The following is a 21,849-nucleotide window of genomic DNA, read 5'->3' on the forward strand; positions in this document are numbered from 1 at the left end:
GTACCTAGCGGGGTAAGGGGCAGTGGACTCGGACTTGCGAAAACTTAGAACCAAAAACACGCGTTTTTATTTTACGGGACAGGACAGGACTCACATAACACGGCGGTGGGTTATGGGTGTCGTGTATCTATAAAAACTATCGTAACATTCGTAACATATAAACACATTTCCATTTGTCTTATATTATACCTACCTACCTATTTTATGTAAGTGATTTCATGTATTAGCGAAAAACTAGCGTTTTTTACAAATTTATTACTTTGGTACATTTTGTTTTTATGATGTGGGTAAATGCCATCATCATAAACCGTTTAATTCTCGTACTCTATTGCTAACCGTAGGTACCTACAGCCTAAAGTAGACTTCAATGAATAGCATAGTTTTATAAAACTATTAGGTACCTACCTATAAATAAAGATACTATAAAACGCATAGCAACACTACGATACACTAAGAAATGTTCCTCCATTGTAAGCAGGGACAACTCAACGTCCAGTTTACGGCATTGTGCTCCGAAAGGAGACAGAAACTTGCTAACATCCCGCCTTAAACATTGTAACCAGTATTACAACTGCGTAGAAAATTATCATGTACTTACTATAAAAGACTGGTTTCGTTACAATTTCTATCGTAGCACCAGGCGTGGCTCACTCCACGATTTCGTCGCTTTGCTACAGGTAGCTAAAAGTACATCCGTTCCACACCAATTTTGGTGACTAGTCATAAGCCGCGTGTGGCGCTGTCGCCACCTAGCACAACCAGACGCGTTTTGTTAGAGAGTACTCCTTCTGTACCTAGGACTATTATTTATTCTGTGGTAGCACTAAGAAAGTTATCCCACTACAATGTTGCCACAATGGGCGAGATAGTGGTATGTAGGTCACCCTACGAACGAAGACATTGTCATTCGCCTGCCCGGTGTTTGTCCTGTCAAGACCATACGTTTGTACTAAGTTAAAAGACTGGCTTAGTGACAAATTCTGTCGTAGCACTAAGAAACTTGTCCCACTACAATGTTGCCACAATGGGCGAGATAAATGATAATGTAGCTCACCCTTTACGAAGACATTCGCCTGCCAGTTGTTTGCCCTGTCAAGACCATCCACTTGTGAGCTTTATTGCAAGGATATAAGGGACTCCGATGGTCAGTGAAGTGTTAACTGTTAGTACTTTCACCCCGTCGCTGATGGGATTAAACTAAGTACCTACAACTTAAATAAATTGGCATTTAGTTACGAGGGAGCGTAGCCAAGGTACCTAACGATAGTAATGATCATTAATTGTTAACGCTACTTAAAAGGTAAGTAAATAATGTATTGAAATGATCGTTTTGACCAACATTAAATAATAAAAGATGATTAGTCAATTCGTTGGAATCTTTACTTCTTTTTTTACTAAAAACAGAATAAAATAGATATTTAAGTCGGGCTCCCATACAACAAACGTGATTTTTTTGCCGTTTTTTTTTACGTAACTAATGGTACGGAACCCTTCGTGCGGGAGTCCGACTCGCACTTGGCCTGTTTTTAATTCTCAAAGACGAGTGGATCGATTTACAAAGTCCTTTTTATATTTGAAAGGGTGTGGAGGATAACTTCGGATAACAATATTGTCATCAAATCAGGATCTAATGACAGAGAAATCGAGAGTATTTTTATAGTAGGTAACTTGAGTCCTGAGGAACGCCGGCATTAATAGTCCATTGGTCAGATGTGTAGCCATCTAACACCACCCGAATGGAACGTTCGCTCAGGAAATTCTCAATCCAGTTGCACAGACCAACTGGTAACCCATATGCTGGAAGCTTGCTCACCAAACTTGCGTGCCAGACCCGGTCGAATGCCTTAGAGACATCGAGAGATACCGCAAGGGCTTCACCGTGCCTCTCAATTGCCTCGCTCCAAAGGTGAGTAGCATGCACCAGAAGATCTCCAGTCGAACGACCCCCGCGGAAGCCATACTGAGAGTCGCTGAGTAAATCGTTATCCTCTAGGTATGATAGGAGCCGCTTGTTCAGTACACGCTCCATAATCTTGCAGAGTATGGAGGTGACTGAGATTGGACGGTAGTTGGCTGGGTCTGAACGACTACCTTTTTTGGGCACAGGTTGCACGTTTGCAAGCTTCCAACACGAGGGCACTACTCCAGTTTCAAGCGACAGACGGTACAAGCGTGTTAAGATTGGAGACAACTCGGCTGCACAGTTCCGCAAGACAATTACAGGGATTCCGTCGGGACCGCTGGCTTTATGCACGTCTAACGTTCGCAGTATTTTAAGGACTTCCTTTTGATGTATACGAACATCTCTCATGGAGCTATTCACTTGAGGAAGCACGGGTGGAAGTTTACCGGTTGAGTCTAAACGTGAATTTTCAGCGAAAAGAGAAGCGAACAGGTCAGCCTTCTCTTTGGCTGTATGTGCCAGCGTTCCGTCAGGTTTGACCAGAGGGGGCAGTGACGGGCGGCAGAAGTTTCCTTCGACCGCTTTCGCTAGGGACCAGAACGCTTTACTTCCCGGAGGATACGAGGCTAGCTTGGTCCCAGTACGACGGACATGATCAAACCTGGCCTTGCGAAACTGCTTCTTGCAGGACTTGGCGGCTTTATTGAACCTCTTCTTCAGGTCACGTGTGTTCGGAGCCCTGCGTGTACGAGCATCGGCCCATTCCCGGTAAGCCGACCGCTTAAGCGCCTCAGCACGATCACAGTCAGCATTGTACCACGGGCGAGCTTTGTGGCCGGTCGAAACAACAGAGTAGGGAATAAAATACTCCATACCCTGACGAATGACATTGGTTACTTCGGTAGCGCAGGCCGACGAATCATCCGAAGAGAAGCAGGCAGGGCGCCAAGGATATGATGCAAAGAAATGCCGCATCTCATCCCAGTCTGCTAACTTGTATCGCCACACCCGTCTTTCACCGCTAGGGCCCTGATCGGGTGGGGAAAAAACAGATACAGCTTTCACCAGACAGTGATCGGAAGTTCCTAGTGGAGCATCCACCACTACAGAGTATTGGTCTGGGTTGGTGGTTAGCAGAAGGTCCAAACAGTTGGCTGTGTGAGACTCTACATCAGGTACCCTAGTGGCACATCCAACAAGCTGTGAGAGGTCTAGTAAAAGTGCAAATTTATGAGCCTCTCGCCCTGCGTGGTCAGTCATTTGATACGGGAATAGCCACTCCTGGTGATGCGCGTTAAAATCCCCAACGATTGCCAACTCAGCTGAAGGGTACCTTTGGCGAGCCTCATCGGCAGCCTCACTAAGGTAATTAAACAACCTTGTTGTCTCTGAGTCTCCACTATGCGATCGGTAGACACAGGCGTAGATAATTTGAGCTACGCCGGTATCGACCCAAGCCCACAAGACAGAAAAATTGGATACTTCAAGATTTTTGAGACGCTTAAGGCAGATGTCATCTCGAGCATATACACACACTCCTGCACGCGATAGGAACCTGTGCTCCAGAGTGTAACCTGGGTAGTTGAGGTATGACGAGTCGACTGGACATCTGATTTGCGTTTCGGTGAGGAAGAGCAGGTGCGGTTTGTCAGTCTCTAGGTGATGGTGGACTGCATCGATATTGGAGTGCAGACCTCGAATATTAGAGAGATGCACTTTAAATGGGAGGGAGTGCAACCGCTGTTTAACTCTAATTTTCTTAGTTTTGCTTTGCATTTTTGTTAGAGGGAGGAAGAAGAAGAGCGAATAGACGAGGGAATGCAAGTTAAGCGAGGTAACTCAGCCATCAGAACTCAAACACAAACTCACTTGTGCCACACTTAAAGAAATCTAGGTTGGAGACTGCGGGGACGCCCGAACCCCCCTGAAATGGCCACCTGGCCCTCCCATCCGGTCGCCAACCGGCAAGGTGGAGCCGTTTCAGGATTTTTCGCTAGTTGGCGGGGCAGCCTTTCACGGGTGGCTCTCCCGCTACTTGGGCTAGTTATTTTCTTTTCGCTATAATAATGGTGTGGTAATAACTGCTTATGACAATTCTGTGTGGCTACCACCAGTTTGGCACTAACATAAACGCTATCGAGCGTAACTTAACTTTCTATGCATCTCGCTCCTATAGAAAGTAAATTACGTAGACGTTAGCGTATAGCTATGCCAGTTTTGACACTGTCAGTGACTCATGGTACGGGTACTGTTCTGTTAAGTCGGTTCTTTTTTTGTTAAAAGTTATTTAGTTTTCGATTGGTATCACCTAGGGTCACCTTTGCTTCGCCCACAGACTAATTAACGTACAGTTACTCGTATACCAATCGATCCGTGATCAAACATTAATCCTCAAGAGAACTGGCCTATCACGTGAACTTATATAGGTACACCGGGTACAGTGAAGTGACTCATTTAAACCACTATCGTTAAATATTTTCTGAGTAAGGGTCATAATCATAAACATTTAACGACAGAGTTCAATCACATAAGTACAATTTCATTACTCACTACGAGTATACTCGTAACCATAACAGTTTCCAACATTTAAAGCCCCCACGCGGACTTAAAAGCCCATCAGTCATATACCTACCTAAAATAAAAGCATTGAAGTGTCGGTAAGGTAAGTACTTAACTTACTCTCTTTGATCGAAAGTGTTTATTCAAGTTTTGTCAACTCAGAATTTAAACACCAAAATGCTCATGTGTGCGTGAGTGTGTATATAGATGGGGTTTTTGTGACTAATATTTGCCCATATTTGTGAGAGTTATGCGTTTAAGAAGATGGTGTTAGTGTACACATTTTACAATACAATGTTGCACGAGAAGGAACTCGAAAATATGTGCTATAATCTTATAATGCGTATTTTTACCCCAGACAACTACATAGCTGCAGTAGGGCGTAGCGCACGTAGAGCCAGAAACCTTTTTGCATATCCAAATGTTCGCACCTATCACGGTTCAAACGCACCCACGTACCGAGCAATAGAATTACTAAATAACTTCATAGCTACAGTCCAAAACGCAGACATATTCGCAGACAAGTGGCCGTCCCTACAACGTAGTATCAGGATTTTTTTAAACTCTACCTATGTTATTTAATATCAGATTCTTTTTTTTATCTCTATGTAACTTAGTAATACATAATGTATGTTCAATTATAAAGATAAGTGTGTAATACAATAAGTGTACCTACTAATTTTATGATACTGACTGATACTGACAACATATATGTACCTAATTAACAGTATAAGTGCCTTGGCTTGAGCTGTAAACTTATACATAGTGTTTGAATAAAGAATAAAGAATAAAGCCATAATAAGAAAGTGTCATATATTTCTGCGCTGTTCGGTTTTCAATATACCTACGGCGGCCGATCGTAAGATTAGGCATATCGTGAAATTCCTAGGCATATCGTGAAACGTGAAAATCTTTGACTCGTACCCTGAGTCGACGGAGCCCCGCTATGCGGGGCTCCTATTTCTGGGCAGTTTGCCCTTCGGGCATCTGAAGCAACCTAACGAACCTATCCTACCTATGTATTGGTTTAATGTGACTATCGTCAAAACATTACACAGGAACATTACGATCTGCCTGATCTTACGATCGGCCTACGACATACCTATTGCATCAGGTGTGCTGTGCGGCGTTATACCTACACGTGTGTGTGAATACTTGCCAGGGTGTGCACGTGTGTTGCCAGGCTGAGTATAAGTAATAGGTAGCCGCATTGTTGAATTGCAGAGGCTTCCCTTTGTCCGTTTGTCTGTGGTTTCCAACAATACACGCTGCCCTTAGGTATGCAGTATGCACATATGTACATACCTAATGGACTTGACAGCCAACATTTGCCTAGTAGGTTAATAAAGACTTTCTTTAAATGGGTATGGCCTTATCTATATTTTTCAAGCATAAGTAGGTAGGTAAATCCATGGTATAATAATATACTCCGCCTGGTACTCCATTCCCGTCTTTTCTAGGTCACCTAACTGACACGCGCCTACGTCATCATGCGACAGCGCTATATGATAATATGCGATAGCGCTATATATAGCGGCCATGTTGTTGTGACGTAGCCCCGTGTCACTCTGGGAATGGAAGACCATGTTTTATTAGACTATGGGTAAATCAATGTTATCCCAAGCAGTTGCAGTTATACTTCTGAGTTTATTATTTTAACTAGTTTAGGTAGCATAACGATCATGTTTCACTGGCATATATATGTCGCAGTCAATATACGTAGGTATGTAGGTATGTAGTACATTGAAATCATTGTAGCCATTTAAAACGAGAATAAGAATAACACCTAAGAACAGACCACCCGCGGCCCTTCACGTGTGAGGTTGTTATGGCGTCTGCAGGCGAAGTTTCTCACATAGGTTCTGTTTAACGCATAACATCCGAAGAGCCATTAGAAAGCTCATTCAATTGTGTGCCATATTCTTGCGCGATAAGTTTCAAAATCCAATGGTTTTTCCGATGGTTGTTAGCGTGGTAGCGCAGCGTATTTCTAAACTCGCAAGTAAGTGACGTCAATTATAAAGTTTCAAAGTCTTCTGGGACTGAAAACGACGACTTTTAATGAACTTTAGGCAAACTAGGTTGCACAATATTCAGTAACATTATGTTTCATATCGTCAGCAGCCGCATTCACTAAACAGAAACACCAAACGTGTTCAATACGATTTGCATACGATTCGACACTCGTGAGCGGTTGCAGAACAAACACTTTGGCAAGTTTTTACTTTACAGTTTTGTTTTTAAAATGCCTAAAAATAATCCAAAGTATGAAAATGTTTACTACATAAGTAATTGCTTACCAAAAATCAATCGAATACCTGTATTACATAGAATTTACCTACATAGGTAGGTATGTACCTACCGTTTGCCTGGCTTAAAAAAACCGTGATTCTTTACAAAACAGTTGGATTTCTCAAATTCTTAAGAATGGTTGCGATTCTCCCATTATTAGTACTTAGTTTAGTTGACGATGAATTGTTGAAACAAAACTAGAGAAATTCGCTGGTTCTTGCTGGTTGGTATTTAATTCTGGTAATGTAGTGTGTCCTTTTCTGGAAACTTATGTCGACAGAGACGACATGATATCCCATGACGGTTTCCTACCACCCTGAACGTGGCAAGAGTAGTAATGTAAGGCGTGGAAGCCATTCAATCGGTATCGACCAAGAACTGTATTATGTAGCGCATGTAACGTATAAATTTAGGGTTGACAACTGGGAAAGGTGGGAAAACCCAAATTATTAGACTGAAAGTTTATATAGCTCTTTAAGGGGCCCACTGATTAACAGTCCGCCGGACGGTATCGGCCTGTCAGTTAGAACAAAATTTTGACAGTTCCGAACAACTGACAGGCCGATGCCGTCCGGCGGACTGTTAATCAGTGGGCCCCTTTAGCCGTGACCTTTGTGATATACTCCATGAAGCACAGAATATTTATAGCTATACGTACCTGGCTGGGTCATACTGGCATAGAACGGAAAACGGAAACGGAATAAAATGTTCCCTATTTCAGTTAATAAACCTCCTGCAATTTATACAATAAAACTGTGTAAATAATCAATTTATTTATGTGCTACATAATGCACGTTTTCATTGCCCGAGTACCTATACAAATATCATAACTAAAAATAAAAGACTACGGGGTCCTAGAATTGTATCATACCAACAAAATTTTCCCCGAATTCTCATTTTGTAATAAGTAACTATAACTATATAAAATGATCCCTAGTAATAAATTAACCTGGGATTCTTTGTAAAACATTACATATCTCTCGATGTGGTTACCTAGCTGTAGTTTACATTAAGCACTAAATGTAAACAGTGTGTGTGGTAGTGTAGGGTTCGTCTCGGGTGACAACCCTCGAGTATCTAAAGCCTTTGAGAACGCCGCGACACTCGGAGTGGCACTGCACTGCACTCTTGAACCACATTTCGAACTTTTACAATCTCAACTTGATCTAATATTTAATGTTAAATTATTCAACTCTCTGTTCATCTTGCGCGCTTTTTATACAAGGTATTGGTTTCTACTGTATGGGGTTCTTCAAAAAAGGAGTGTACAGGTTTTTAAAAGGTCGGCAACGCGCATGTAACACCTCTGGAGTTGCAGGAGTCCATAGGCTACGGTGATTACCATCAGGCGGGCCGTATGCTTGTTTGCCACCGATGTGGTATAAAAAAAACACTCCCATCCGTAAGCGCAACACAAACTCTCATCTTAAAAACCGGCAACGCGCTTGCAACCCCTCTTAGTGGCCTCCTTGGGTGACGGTAATTAATTACTACCTAACCCTTCGTCTTTCGTATGCTCGTTTGGGTGTCTCGTCTCTCATCCATATTTAAGAGCAAGCCGGCAACGCATTGCAATGCAACCCCTGTGGTGTAGCACGTGTCCATGACTTCCATGAGCGACGGTGATTGCTTACTATTAGCCAATTCGACTGCTCGTTTGCCTCTCATATCATACAATAAAAACACTGCAAATTATGTTAAATCAATATCAAATCGAGTCGCTACTTTCAAAGTTGGAATGCTCCTGCACAGCACAGTGCACGCTACGTAGGTACTTTCATGCAGTAACTTATGCATCCCCACGTGCTGTCTGCTGATGTGTACTGGAGGTAGGTAGGCACAAATAATACTTCAATATTTTAAAGGAGGAGGAACTCAATTAGCATTGTGAAATAAAGATTTATAAGTTAGTGTTATAAAATACAAAGTTAAGACGCTATACTTAATAATTGAAATGGTGATGCCACAAGTTCGGTTAAAATTCGAGATATTGAGTAGTAAGGTCAGGCGTGGCTCACTCCGCGATTTCGTCGCTTTGCTACATGTAGCTAAAAGTACATCCGTTCCACACCAATTTTGGTGGCTGCATAAGCCGCGCGTGGCGCTGTCGCCACCTAGCGGCCATATCTGTCCATAACAGACACGTTTTGTTAGAGAGTGAGTCTTCTGTACCTAGTACTATTATTTATTCTGTGGTAAGGTGTATTGGGATAGCTTCGAAAATAGCTATTATGCTTGTTCTCTCGGCTCTGCTCGCTAAGCTGCAACTAACGTCGCTCTGCTCGCTAAGCTGCAAGCACCGTTGTGTAGCTAACGTCGCGCCGGTCATTTTCTCGAGCTTCGTGTAATAGCATTACACTGTAACTTATTTAACGCGGATATATACTACCACTACCCATAACAACCGTAACACCAAGCCAAGTCACTTTGAATTTGGAATCTCTTGCGCGAGAATACGGTACATAGTTGAGTGTAGTGTCCAATGGCTGTTAAGGCTGTTATGCAGTATTGCTGTCACTAAACAGCTATATAGCGTTCTACAAACTGCGAAGTGCGAACGCTGAAAAGGTCTTTACGTAACGCTGATTTAACTCGGCGATGGTTGAAACTGAAAATTGCAGCTGCATTTATTAGTTAGTTTTGTAGAAAGCTGCACCTTGCATTGAAGGATACAAAACTGATATTATGTTTCGGCAAAGCTACGAGTATCTTATGTAAAGATTTTAGAATACCATTATTTTATGGTTTTCATTAAAAGTTACTAAATGTGCTCTCCGAGAACATAAGATTCGTAAGATCATTGATTATGAACGGCACCTTTACAGACTCTCTACTACAATAAATAATACGAGCTTATTTTCTTGGCTCAGTCATAATTCATCCTCAAAGATACACGACAGCTATAATAATTCATTAAGGCGTTGCTGGCCGGGTGCCATACAGTTTCGGGATTAATTTGTTTCTTGGTTGTAACGTTAATAGCGTTTAGATTGTGACAATATGTTATGCTTTAATGCATGTCCAGAGGAATAAAAAAGGACCACTTTGTAAAAATTGCCTTTGATTGTATTTCTAGGGTTCTGTACCAAAAAGGTAATAAAGGAACGCTTTTAGTGCGACTCTGTCCATCCGTCCGTCCGTCTGTCACATTTTTATGACAGATTTTTTTACACTTCTTTTCAATTTTCAAACTGCAGCTCAGTTTGAAAATAAGAGTTCACAAACATCTTAACATGCCATCATTCTAATAATATATTTACACTCCTCTAAGACCCTGTCGATAGGGTCTTGTATAAATATGTATTATTGGAACGTGTTGGCTTATAAAGATGTTGTTCGACCCGAAGGTACTTATAGTAGTCATTGACGAACATGTATGCGGCCTGCCTGAATGTAAGAGGCCTGCCTGATGCCTGACTAGCCTATGCTTGCAAAGCTAGAGGTGTCAATGTCTTGCAAACCCTTACAAATGCATGTTTTGCGTCTGTTAGCGCTATTTCTGCTTTTTCAAAAGATGACGCATTTGCCCTGGATTTTTTGGGTATTTGCATGTCCTCTTTTTGTCACCTAAAGTAATCTTCAAACAACGTATTAGAATAACCAAAGAGAAAATAGAGTGTATAGAGAGTTACTGTCGTAGTAAATTTTGTAGTCACAGTAAAAAAATATGCTGAGCGCTTTAATTGTCTGTACATATGTATTTGTATATTCCGTCGCTGTCCCCAAATAAGTTAAGTATTCCTATTCGTTCATGTGAATATTCAAAGTTAATGCCAGTAATTTAATCCATGCATAAAACTGATAAGTAAATGTATTCCAGCGTGATGTAGTTGTAATCCGAGCGGGCGAGTGTTCACAGTAATGGTGATCGGGGCACAATATCCTATCAATTAAATTTGTTAATTCTACTGCGATAATGCCGGCTCACGCGTCGGACACAGTCAATAGATATGAGTAGTGCACCTAAGCTCTACCCTCCGTGTAAGAACTATGAAGTATCTGTGCCTCCATGCTTTTTATCCATCCATTATTTAAACTATGGCATTTGGATTTCGTAATTTTTATGCCTGATACTAGAGATGGGTAACTACCCGGGTAAATACCCGCTCTCGGGTATTTACCCGGTAAATACCCGATATTTACCTACCCGCGGGTAAATACGCGGGTATTTTCGTTTTTCTTTCAAAATTTCATGTGTTTAATGGTATGTGAGTATAAATAAGATTAATTTAAGTATTTTTTTATAATGTGACACAAAATATATGTTCAAACTAATTACGAAAAGACACATTAGATCAAAATTACAATCCCTTTTTGAACCAATACAGCTAGGTTTCGGCACGAAAGGTGGGTGCGAGGCAGCCGTCCATGCCCTAAGGACCTACCTTTCACTCGATGATTGCGAAATTGTTGTCAAAATTGACGTTAAAAATGCTTTTAATTCGGTTAGTAGAGACACCTTGCTGACAGAAGTTAAGGACAAAATTCCGGAACTATACAATTACCTTTTCTTTTGCTATTCAGACTCATCTAAATTAATGTACAAGTCACATGAATTATCTTCTGAGGTTGGCTGTCAGCAGGGTGACCCTCTCGGGCCAGCAATTTTTAGTTTGGCTATAAATCCAATTATCAAAAATTTAAAATCAAAATTCAATGTGTGGTACTTAGATGACGGAACCCTAGAAGGCGACGTGAATACTGTACTCTCTGATTTGTCTTTTATTAAGAGTAGTTTCGAAAATATTGGTTTAGAACTGAATTTCAGTAAATGCGAACTCTTTATTCAAAAATCTTCTTGTACTTTGACCAACTTACAACCCAAATTTGACGATCTGACTCCCAATATCAAATCAGTAGACAAGTATTCTCTTTGCCTCCTGGGTTCTCCTATATTCGAAGAATCTTTTCCCGATTATATTTCTAACTCCATAACTAAATTCAAAAGTCACACGGATCGCTTACTCGAAATTAGCCCTCATTATGCTCTTGTGATTCTTAAATTCTGCCTTTTTGTCCCTAAATTTACGTATGTGCTCCGCTGTTGTCCTTTCTGGAAACATCAAAATTTATTGTCGCCCATAGATGATTTGATCGAAATTAGTTTAGAGACGATTCTAAACATTCAGCTAAGTGAGCCTTCCTGGTCTCAAGCGTCCCTCCCTATTCGGTTTGGAGGTTTAGGAATTCGCAAAATTTCCAGTGTGGCTTCCCCAGCCTTTTTGGCGTCCACTCATAGCACGTCTGGTCTCATAGGAAATATCTTAAGGGCTTTGCCCACAAACTGTGAGATAGCGGGCTTTGAGGACGCCAAAAATGCTTTTAAAATTGCTTGCCCAGGCAAACAATTTCCAGACAACCCAAATTCACAAAGGAGTTGGGATAATGTTTACTGTGATTTAACTTACAATACTCTCCTAAACAACTGTACAGGTCCAGACCGCGCGAGGCTTTTGGCGGTCGGAGCCCGGGAAGCCGGTTACTGGCTACATGCCCATCCTTCGCCCAATACTGGTACTTTCTTGGATCCGGCCTCCCTTAGACTGGCGACTGGTTTGCGACTCGGGGTTTCGGTGTGTACGCCACACATATGCTCTTGTGGCACGGACGTGGACCGACTGGGACACCACGGATTATCTTGTCAAAAAAGTGCAGGCCGTTTTTCGAGACATGTGTCGCTTAATGACATAATCCGTCGGTCTCTTGCCACCATCAATGTGCCTGCTCTTCTTGAGCCGACTGGCATTATCAGAGATGATGGCAAGAGGCCCGATGGAGTGTCCTTAGTTCCTTGGAGCTTGGGACGGATGTTGGTGTGGGATGCTACCTGCGTAGACACACTGGCACCGTCCCACCTCCAACGGACTACTGTAAAAGCGGGCGGAGCGGCGGAAAGCGCCGAAATTCTAAAACGTAACAAATATAAGAGCCTCGGTAGAGAGTACCATTTTGTACCATTTGGAGTTGAAACTCTAGGTCCATGGGGTCCCAGCGCGCATAAGTTGTTCGCAGAAATCGCGAAGCGTCTGGTTGACGTAACTGGTGACCGAAGAGCTGGCGGCTACCTCGCACAACGTATCAGCATTGCGATACAGCGAGGAAATGCCGCCAGCATCCTTGGTACAATGCCTCAAGGGCCTATTTTAGATTTAAGCTAGTTATTAATTTAGTTTAGTAGTACCACTGTATATATATTGTATGTAATTAAACATAATTAGATTATTACGAAAAGGTTGTTTTGAGGTGAAGTTCGATTTTAACATATCAGTCCAATTATGAAAAGTGTGTAAAATCATTCCCTGGCTTCCAGAAATGTTTTGAAACGCTTTTAATATACATTAGAAAGATGAAAATAAAGACTACTTATGAATGATAATAAAAAAAAAATGTGCAGTATCACAACTTGGGAAGCTTATAAGTCAAATACAGTTAGTTATAGGACAAAAATATATATAACCTTTTTTGTAGAAAATTATGTCTACTTTAGTTTGTACATATAACACTTTTCGATATTAATGACAGTTTCCAAGAAATATGAAAAAGTTCTCTTTTACCCCCCCTCCCCCCAACCACACCCCCCGCCGACCGAAGTTGGAATGTGTATTATCAACGTATAAGTACGATAATTTACTCAAATCTAAAAAAAATACTCTTATGATGGCCTTTTTTTAATATTTATCAAAATTGTACTAAAAATTCCTTAGTTTTCACTAAACCATTTCATTTTAAATCACACACAATAATTACAACCATTAACTCGGTTTATATCTCCACTTTAACACAAATCGACATGTGCAACAAGAAATGAATCTACCCGTCCATTTGGGTAGATACGGGTAAATACCGGGTAGATGGGTATTCACCGGGTATTTACCTGGGTGGGTAAATTGGGTAAATACCCGCGACCCATCTCTACCTGATACGTTGTTTTGAGCGCACACACATACAATGAGTTTTTTTTAACGTTTATCCATATTTTGCGTCGTAAATATGTAGGCGAGGTGAACATACTATTGACCAAATTCTACTAATTTTGTCTGACAAATCTACACCGAGGTTATATTACCGTACCTACGTTTAAAATTGCACACTTTTTTTTGTCCAATTTTTGAGGTAGGTAATAAGGCTCATGACCTCACACAGTAAAATCTTGCTATAATGGGTGATCATTGCATGAAAAAACCTTCTGTTAATATACGAGTAATCATAAATTTAAAAGGGGAAAAATTACTATCTTGGATTAATGTTGGAAAGATTGGCTGGCTATGGATGAGGTCTTGGTGGTTCAGATGGCAGAGCGCTGGAGTATCGATCCAGAGGCCGTGAGTTCAAGTATCACCCAAGACTAATTTTCTACTTTTAAATTTACTTCACAGTTCACAGACGTTTCTGCTTGTTAAAAATTAAATTTATAATCATGATAACGTTACTCTTTTACCTCTGTCCGTGCGTACTGCGTACGCGCACAGCAGGGCGTCGAATATCCGTATGTCTGTTGAAAGTGTCGAATGGCTATCAGGGCCCACTGAAGCGCAGAGCCGCCGCTGCCCGCCGCCATAGTTCTGCCTTTGTCCCGCGGGATACTGTGCGTAGTAATGCTACTCTGCGTAGTGTAGGTACCTATATACTCTTGTAACTCTGACTGTGTAAGCTACTCTTTTAACTCTGGCCCTGCGTGCACGCACGTTGAATGGCAATCAGGGCCCATTGAAGCGCAGAGCCGCCGCCATAATTCCGCCTTTGTCCCGCGGGATACTGTTCGTAGTGTTCGTTCCCTGCTTGTTACCCGCCGCCGGCAACCTGCTGCGAGTCTTTAGGGTTCCAACGGCAAACTTTATTTCTGTCAATATTATATATGTAAACCTGTGTTGTGTACAATAAAGTGATTACTACCACTACTTTACTGTATGGCAAGTAGAGGTGAGGAGAAAACTCTCTTATGGGAGAACAGTTGCTAAAGTGTCCAGCTGTCAGCTTTAATAATTATTTAAATACCTATGACTTTTGTGGAAGTTTTCCTATACTATCATTAGCCATCTCAAAATTCTAAAATGATTCATAGATTGTACTCTACTTGATCGATCCATCGTCTGTAACAAGCAATATATTCTCCCCTATTCTGCCCTCCACTTCACCCCAGGGGATAATTTTCCAGACACTGAAAATCATATATGTTAATGCAGGTCATAAATTATCTGTTTGCCAAACTTTTATCTAAATCTGCTCCGTAGTTTTTGCGTTAAAGGCGTCCACATATCCGCTTATAAATACTCAAAAACTTCTGTGTTATAAACTTCAGAGAGCCTACCGCGATTCACAAGCGAAATATCGTTATCTGCCTCTCTATCGCTCTTGACTTGAATATTCGAACGAGAATGGCAGATAACGAAATTTCGATTTCGACTTAAACTGATTTGGGGCCGAGTGAATGTTGTCAAAAGAATTTAGCAATGCTTCGCTTCGCATTTTTATCATGCTATTCATGCCATATGCATTTAATTTTATCCATTACGCTTGTCAATAGTCGGGTCTTGTTTTATTTAACTAAGAACTGGTCTGAATTCTAAGTACCTACCTACCTACTTATTCTAAGAAGGCAGTATTGAAAGGTTTATTTGTTGGCCGTCTACTTGAGTAAATCAATGTCTATAAGTAATTGTAATATGTATCTGATGCTGATTGGTTCCAGTTCCAGGAACTGATCAAAGAAGCATTTGATTTGAAATGACATCGTGATCTTATACCTATATTAGTTTTGTACCTTCTTTTATGAATTGAATTAATGACATTAGATCACTGACCGACTGTAGTAGGTATATACTAGAACGCCGAAAAAATATGCCTGACGTTCATAACCATATTGTAATATGTATGCCTCCTTGAATAATAAACTATCTTTATCTTTATACATATATCGAAGTAAGGTCACTGTGGGTAAGTCCGTCTACAAGGCAAGTCCGTCAACACGTTATAACTTTTGAATTTGAAGGTGTATGCGACTTTGGAGTCCAGTCGATTAACCAGTTTTTCGCGCTAGTTCCGTCACTGTAAAACAGATGGCGCTGTGACAACCAACGTCAGAGCAATCCGCCTCAACAAGTAATTTCGTGTTTTGAACTCGAAGTCATAGTGCGACAGCCGTTCGAAATTTTTTTTTTTTAAATATGTAGTTTTTGAAAAGATTGTGCATCAAAAAGTAACTACGTAGGTAGCATGAGAACCAGTTGTCTTTATTCTATTTTTAAAATATCAGAAATTAGCTTAGTTTTGTAATTATACGTTCCACAATTTATCATATTAAAATTTGACTAAGTTGGAAAGTCCGTCTATTATGTTCAAGGCAAGTCCGTCATATGCCGGACTTTCGTTAAATCAGAGATTACCAACTGTTTGTGCGACTTTAATATTATAACGATTTGATAAGGTATTAAAAAATCCTCCTGACTTTGCGCATGATGTTACTTAATTAAATTTTGATATCAGTAAATTAAAAGAAACGCTTAAAATTCATTTTAAAATTACTATTGATCTTTTATTTCGGAAATCAAAAAAATAACTATGTTTAATTATTTTCCAAAAAAGGTTTACCACCCCATTTTGGTAGTATATGCCGGACTTGCCTTTGTTTTAGAAAAATGGTGTTTATTTCGAATCTGAACCGTATATTAACAAGTTTAAAATACACTTTTCATTGTCTTGATCCGTTCTTTTTAGGAATTTGACTACGAACATATACACACCCATAGATTGGCTGATATCATAACTAGACGGACTTCCCTTAAACTGCACGGGAAGTCCGTCTACTCGCCGAATTTTAAAAAATGCCATTCTTTTTGCTTAATTTGTGCTTGAAATGATCTGTCACTAAGGCTAAACTATTAATTATTAAATTCTTCATCGTATGCGATTACAAGCAGTAACATAGGTGAATAATTAACGGAACTAGATCACTCCAAAGTAAAAAAAAAATAAAGTATGCCGGACTTCGCCACAGTGACCTTACTTCCTTACATTAGTGAAAATATGCTTATCCACGCATTAAGTAGGTGCAACTGCAAATGCAAAGCGAACACTGAAGTTCGCAAATTGCGGGAATCTTTCTCTTTTACTCCAATTAAGGCGTAATTAGAGAGAGTAATTAGAAAGATGCCCGCGGAAGAGAAGAAGAATCGTCGCCGTCGCGGTAGGGCCTCTGGATTCAGCAGGATGATTCCGAATGTATTTAACTTTGTTAACTTGATATTTTTCTGTGCTGAAGATAATATCGTAGGTAGGTACGTCGTGTTTACTTAGGATACGAGGAAAATAATTAATAATAATCCCAATCGAATTCGACACATAACTCGAACGTCCGTTGATTTGGTGAGTTCACGAGATGTCCTCACACGCCACAATCAGAGTGGGAGTAGACAGACCCCCCTTGAGACTCCCATGCTAAGCCAAAAGGCGTATGCTACCTTCTAACTTGTATTAAGATACGGCATTTTGGTTCAGAAATATACCTAATGCCAGACCAACCGCGTCTGCCCCACACCCAAGTATACCAACTTAGTCGTACTTTTGGAACGCGCGCTTTCCATCGCCGCATCAATACGAACCAGCTTCAAGTGTACGGAATTTAACGCGCAATGGAACGTATTACAAGCAGCAATACCTGAATTAGTAAGAATCGAGTCGCGAGTCCTAACATCTCGGACACGACTCAAGTTAACACTCGAACAAACTACGGCTGAGCCGGATTGAAGTTCTTTACAGAAGCAATAAGACCGTTTGGTCCGAAATAGCGTCACTGACCACTCCTAAGCCTTATTACAACGTATTAAAGTCCACTATTGATTACTTCATGTGTTAATTTATATGATAGTCATAGCCACAGGCCATTCGTAAACCTTGACACAACGTATTAAGGTCTATTATTGAACTGTGTTAGTTCGTACCTACATACATATTTGCACAGTCAAGGCGGGCAAACACACGAAGCATTCCTAAGGAGAACAATAGAAAGCCCTAGGCACTCATCAGGAGCCTAATATTCATGTAGCTTTAATGATCGCTCGTGACATGACTTCGCTGTTTTGACATCTTTACATTTATGAAGTTTAGTGTGGACAAGTCTATTTATTTCGTTATTGAGACGTGGACATGGACATTCTTATAAGTACCTAGTGGACGTGGTCCGGGTAATATGATGGGAGCTCGAGTTATGATGAATTGATGGTATGATAATGACTGGCCACTCCACGGTCTCTGTGCCCTACATAGGTATATAAAATTAAAAATATCGCTGCGGCTGGGTGGAGTCACTGAACAGAGTATCCGACATTTTCCGAGTGCCCATGCATCTACTCGATATATGGAGGTCCACCGGACCGGAAGACCTGATAAAACTGAACGACGAAGCTACTAAGTGGATCAATTCTCTGGAGTTCGATTTTTGATTTATCTGTAGGTATCTATACTTATATGATATGATCCCGGAGATGCAATAAAATTCTTGTCTGTCGAGTAGTAAACGTAAAATAAAAGTAGTACCATGTCGGTAACTTTGATTCCCAGTTCCCAGGTAATATAACGGATGAAACTATACGTGTCAACCTCCCTACTATCCCGGAGACATAAAAGAAACGGTTTAAATAGAGCAAGCATGTAATGAGTTTGGTATCCGGGAGCCGTAAAATAAAAACACCGACGACATGCCTCGACCATGCCCGGATCGAATTAACCCTAACTAACCGTCGTGGACCTTATGTCCTTCCAGTAAGGTTTACAATAAATCAATAGTGCAAGCGACGTCTACCGAGAACCGACGAGCCGGTACTTCGTCAAGCTTTTTACCGAAGGCTAGTGACTAGTGGCAATTTACATAATAAGTAATTACTAGTTCCGTAGGTGTGACACTTACGTGCCAGTTTAACAGAAGACGTTGAGTAGAAACGTGGCATAGAAGATCAATAATTTCAACATTAAGTAGGTATTTTAGTATAATCGTAATGTCTATTTAGTTACGCTGCCTCACTCTAAAGTGCCTTAAGGCTTCAATTTAAGCCTTACCCGAGGGCCGAGTCTAATTGCGTATGTGAGTCTAGTTCGAAGCCTTACCAACTCACCATGAAATGAACCGTCTTTGAAGTTCGAGATTAAAGTGTGACGTAGCAGTTAGGTCGAGTCCCGACTACTCCCGATATTATGAGCCGTGACCGATCGGGCGAAACGAGATGGACAGTCGGTTTTGTACAGCGTACATTGCTGGGTTTGAAAGAGTTTTATTAATTATGAATTAACTGGAATTGGTCAATGGAGTATTTAGATCGTGGTTTGCAAAAACCTAATGAAACTAAGTTATGGCGCGATTATTTATACCTCTGCTAATTACTACTTTATGTGGCATTTTAATTGCGACTGCAGCAGCTAGGAAACTGTAAATTTTCTTGATAAAAGGACAGTACCTACCTGATGCGACAACGCAATTAATTAATGCTTAATAAGCAATAACGCTGCAACAGTCACTATCCGAAATCTGAGTATCATCTTTATATTATACCCTCCTGCTAATTAGCAGGAGATGCGTTAACGCATCAAAATAACTTTTGATATGGTTGTTTAGTTAGTTAGAGGCAAAAAGCCATTAGGTACTCGAATATTATTTTAGGATGTATATAAGTCATTTTTGACCTAATGGAAACTTGGAAAGTACCTAATGACTTGAATGAATGTTCCAAATTCACTAGATCGCTTTGGGCAAGAAACATAATAGCAATTTTCACTACCTGCAATTATTGTATTCTCCTCCGTTCACGGTCAGGAGGTGCCCGCTTCCTTTGTCGCCCATTTTGTGGGCCTGGTCCTGATTTGACAGGCCCATGGGCCGATTCTTCCCTGCGGGCTGTAGTTTGGAAACCTCTGCGTTAGAATTCCAAGCGAGAATTCTGTCGGTTATAGGCATGTGTCTCGACGGAAGTATTGAAGACTGTAATTTGGAGTTTGTGAAGCAGTATTGTACATTCGAGCATAACTAATCGCCCCCGGGACGGATGGGCCGTAAAGTGTTGCGGATGGGGATCGCGTGACGGCAACCATATTAAGTAGGCATATATTAGGTCATTACCTATGAAATTGGCGTTTTGTTCGGAGAATTTCAACGAAACACGAATTTCCATACAATTAATTTTGCGGATATTTTTTTGATGGCTAATTCAAACCAAACAAAAATTTTCCAGTAATTTTTGACACCTTTAAGGTATGTTTTCAATATCTCCATTTCTTGAAAATTGGTACCATTAGAAAAATATAAGTAATTTTAATACTCGAACCGACAGCACATGAAAAGACCTATTTTCAAGGCTTAATTCTGAACACTTAACAATAAAAAATAACAATTAATTGTATGTAAAATCGTTGTTTATTGAGTGCACTGTAGTTTTATTGTAATTGTGTATGTACTTTTGTAAAAAAAAAAAAACTAGGATCAGACTTATATCTATGAACAAAAACGCCAATTTCATAGGTAAGGACCCAATAGTAGCTCACTGTCCGTTGACAAACCTTATCTCGCCGAAATAAGGTTCAAGTGTGTAGTAAATTGTGACAGTAGTTGTTTGGGCGACTGAGCAAATAGGCGCGCGTCCGATAATGTATGGTGAGTTCCCAAATATGGGGCTTTACTTTTGCGTATGTAAGCATAGTAGTCGGCAGACGAGCGTATTAAGTGTACGTTTACGCTAGTATGTTTCTTGAACTCAATATTAAAAGTAAAAGGGTATAACGAAGCAATAAGGGCTTCGGCATAAAATGCATGTCCATATTAGCGCTTGAAGAGACATGCCGGCAGGTAAATTGAATAAAGATTGTTAGAAATTTTACCTCTTTTGTATTTACCACACCCTTACCGTCCTGGGCCACTCCTCATTTGATTAATTTCGATACGAAAATTAGGCGTCCATTTATACAAACATAAAGACCGTTATAATTGTTCATTTGTATTTAGTTAGTTAAGACGAAACAGGAGCTGAGTTTTAAATATTTTAGGTAAATATACCCGTCTCGCTAACGGAAGCGGCACCTAAAAGTAGTGCGATAAGGACAAGGCGAAAAATCCTGCGTAAAAATCTCAAAAATCGAGGTTTCGTACTCCTCTGTTTCCTCCTCCAAAACTTTACCAATCGTAACCAAATTTGGAAATCTAAATGATTATGAAATTATCCGTGTCGGACCGTTTAGATTTTTCGGCTAATTGATATCAGTTTTGAATGCCACGCCTCTCATTGCGGCATAGTCAATTAGGCCATTTTGGCCATTTTTGAAGGGCTCTAGCGCCTTAAAAAACAAAAATATCAAAAAAAGCAAAACGGTCCGACACAGATATTGACAATATTAATCTGTGTTAAAAAAATCATTGCTCTAGCTTCAAAAACCACGGAGGAAAACGAGGAGTACGTTTGTATGGAGAAATGACCACTCCCGTTGGCTCTTAATTCAAAGATTCAATACTGTATAGTATAGGTACTCGTACTTCGTACTGTCTGTTTTGATAAGATCTACGCCGGTGGAAGTGTACAAGTGTACATGTACATACAACTAATTACCTCCACGACGTCACGACGTCTCCTTGGCTCCCGAGTTCATTTATTTTATAATTGGAATGGACACGGCGCACTCCTACCACCAACAATACTTATTTTAGAAACATGTGTATAAACTGACTTCTAAATTAGGTGAATGGTGAACGTGGACTCATGGATCGCTGTTTAATTAACAAAGCAGGTAAATTCTAGAACAAATAAAACGTGTAAAGTCTAATAACAAATTAATTCTATTGAACATAAACAACTGTAGACTGATTTTGATTTTGACTACTCATTGATATGCAAACGTGATTATGATTTGGTTTTTTTGCCGGTAGCTATGCATGCCAGTTAGCATAATTTGGCAAAGTGTCGATGACTTCATCATTTTTCTTTTGAAAAAGGTTAGTTAGATGAAGGTTGAGAAATTGACCATATATTCATGATCGCCATGATTCAACATGTTTGTTTAATCTTGAAATTTATTAAAAAATATGCTTCTTAAAACCCACAGAGTATTGGCAAACTGTCTCC

Source organism: Cydia splendana, chromosome 18 (genome assembly GCF_910591565.1).
Source record: "Cydia splendana chromosome 18, ilCydSple1.2, whole genome shotgun sequence".
Lineage (NCBI taxonomy): Eukaryota > Metazoa > Arthropoda > Insecta > Lepidoptera > Tortricidae > Cydia > Cydia splendana.